A 2792-nucleotide genomic window follows, 5' to 3' on the forward strand; every position below is an offset into this window, starting at 1 on the left:
ATTGTATTCATTTATTGTCTATAGGCTTTGCAGCCTAATACAAGATAGGGTTCAAGTGAACCAGAAGTACAGAGGGCACAGAGAGGAGAAATAAAGCAAAACAACACACAAACAACACATGGCCAGGGGGACACAACACAACAAGGGGCACCACCGGCGCTCGAACTGCAGCGGCAAGCCGAGACTAAACCATGACACTGCACCATCGACGCAATCGAAAAGCACCGGGGCAACCAAGACTGCACAACGCCGTTGAGGGAGTCCTGGATTAAGGGGTACTCGGGCGTTCGGCCTGTTAGCCATGGGCCGGACTGATGGGCTGTGAAGATACGAAGACCGAAAACTGCACCCGAGTCCGGATGGGACTCTCCTTGGCGTGGAAGGCAAGCTTGACGACCGGAATGTAGATTCCCTTCTTTGTAACCGACCTTGTGTAACCCTAGATCCTCCCGGTGTCTATATAAACCGGAAGACTTAGTCCGGATAGGACACTCATTATCATAGCCATACAAGCTAGACCTCTAGGGTTTAGCCATTACGATCTCGAGGTAGATCAACTCTTATAACACTCATATTCATCAATATCAATCAAGCAGGACGTAGGGTATTACCTCCATAGAGAGGGCCCGAACCTGGGTAAACATCGTGTCCCTTGTCTCCTGTTACCACCAACCTTAGACGCACAGTTCGGGACCCCCTACCCGAGATCCACCGGTTTTGACACCGACATTGGTGCTTTCATTGAGAGTTCCACTGTGTTGTCGCTAAGAGGTTTGATGGCCCCTTCAATCGTCAATAATGACGCCGTCCAGGGAGAAACCTTTCTTCCCGGACAGATCTTCGTGTTCGGCGACTTCGTATCACGGGCCAATTCGCTTGGCCATCTGGAGCAGATCAAAAGCTACGCCCCGGGCCATCAGGTCAGATTTGGGATCTTGGACTACGTTACAGACATCCGTAGAGACTTGATCTTCGCCGGATTCGAGACCGCAGTAGCCGCTCCCGGTCACTCCGATGATCATGACCTAAATATGTCATCAGGCCGCGTCCAGGAGATCGCTTCTGTAACCGCTCTGGCCCTAGATCCAGAGCGAGTTGCGCCACCCAAGGACGGGAGGATCAACCCCACCACGGAAGCCACAGATTTCACGGCGTTGGAGCCGCATACAGACTTAACCTCTCACGATGTCTCTGTCAACGGAACTTCGGATTTGTATCCGGCCGAAAGTTCCGAACCACGTGAGCCCGCGGACGCCGAGCTTGATCGTTTATCGATCTTCGAATTCAGCATCGTGGACATCTTCCAGCACTCTCCTTTGGGCGATGTGCTAAATTCGTTAAAAAACATGTCCTTGACAGAGGACTCACATCCAAACTATATCCGGCTCGAACTAGGGGCTGGCAGCGGAGAATTTTGTTTCCCACCCGCCACCCACTACATTGCCACGGTCGAGGATTTAACCGATGAGCTTGACTACGACTCCGAAGACATCGACGGTATGGACGACGACGCCGGAGAAGAAGAGGTCCAGAACCCGCCGTTCACCAGACGCTGGACGCGGCGACGGAGCAGGAGTACATCCTCAAGGACGCGGCGTCGAAGGGGCACCACGTGGTGGACTACAAGGGCTGGACCATGACGCTCACCCGCCGGTTCCGCGCGCTCAAGATGTGGCTCCTGCTTCGCTGCTATGGCATCCAGGGCCTCCGTGGCCGCATCCGCTCTCACATTAGCATGGCCAAGGCCTTCGAGAACATGGTGAAAGCCGACGAAAGGTTTGAGGTGGTGACAGAAAGGACGTTTGCACTGCTATGCTTCCGACTTCGATCACAACAGAAGTTCGGTGGCAAGAAGACGGTGAACGAGCTCAACCGACGCCTCCTTGAGGAGGTGATCGCTGTCACCTTGGGCCCCTACATGAGCTCTGCAAACGTAGGTGGCATGTTCATGCTAAGATGTGCCATTGGAAGCACACTCACAGAGGACCACCACGTCAGGGATGCATGGAAGGTCGTGCAGGATCAGGCCTCCATCCTCCTTGGTAAAATGGATACTCCCTCCGTGTTTATTTTCTCCACATATTAGGTTTGAATAAAGTCAAACTTTGTAAAGTTTGACCAAGTTTATAAAAAAACATTTACCATAGTGAATTTTGTATGAAGTGAAAGTACGTTCAATAATGAATATAATGGTATTGATTTATTATTGTATATGTTAATATTTTTTTATATTTTTTTGTCAAAGTTTACAAAGCTTGATTTTGACCAAAACTAATACACGGACTAAATAAAAACGAAGCGAGTATTATCTACAGCATACAGCCCTACAGAGTACTTGCCTAAGGTAAATATGCTGCTCTAATTATTGTCTGCGCAATTGATGACGAGCTTGATTGCAAGGTCCTCATGAATAAGGGGCACTTAATCATGAATAAGGCGAATCTAGATGCTCATCTATATTACTATTAAACAATCAAACAAGAACTTCTTTAAGCACACCCCACAAAGCGTACACAGATTCAATACCACCGCATGATTAGGCTCACTAAAATCAATTTAACGGTTAGCCTTAACCTAAACCATTTTTTGTGTGCACTTAGCAATTTACATTGACTGACCGTACTCCACCGTGGAGGAAAATATGAAACTTCACGCCTGAGCAATTAGGAAACTAATAATCACGGGTGCATCCTATTCTAGAAAACTAAATCAGAGTGCATCCATCCTATTAGGAAACTAATCTCAGACAAATCAATCCTATTAAAAAACTTATTTCAGACGCATCCATCCTA

The 2792-nt window shown here is 48.4% G+C and overlaps 1 pseudogene; it reads left to right on the forward strand.

The window, feature by feature from the left end:
- The window catches only part of LOC123101850 (tyrosine decarboxylase-like), an 8699-nt pseudogene extending 6613 nt beyond the window's left edge, over positions 1-2086 (forward strand).
- The last annotated feature ends 706 nt before the right edge of the window (positions 2087-2792 follow it).

Source organism: Triticum aestivum, chromosome 5A (genome assembly GCF_018294505.1).
Source record: "Triticum aestivum cultivar Chinese Spring chromosome 5A, IWGSC CS RefSeq v2.1, whole genome shotgun sequence".
NCBI lineage: Eukaryota > Viridiplantae > Streptophyta > Magnoliopsida > Poales > Poaceae > Triticum > Triticum aestivum.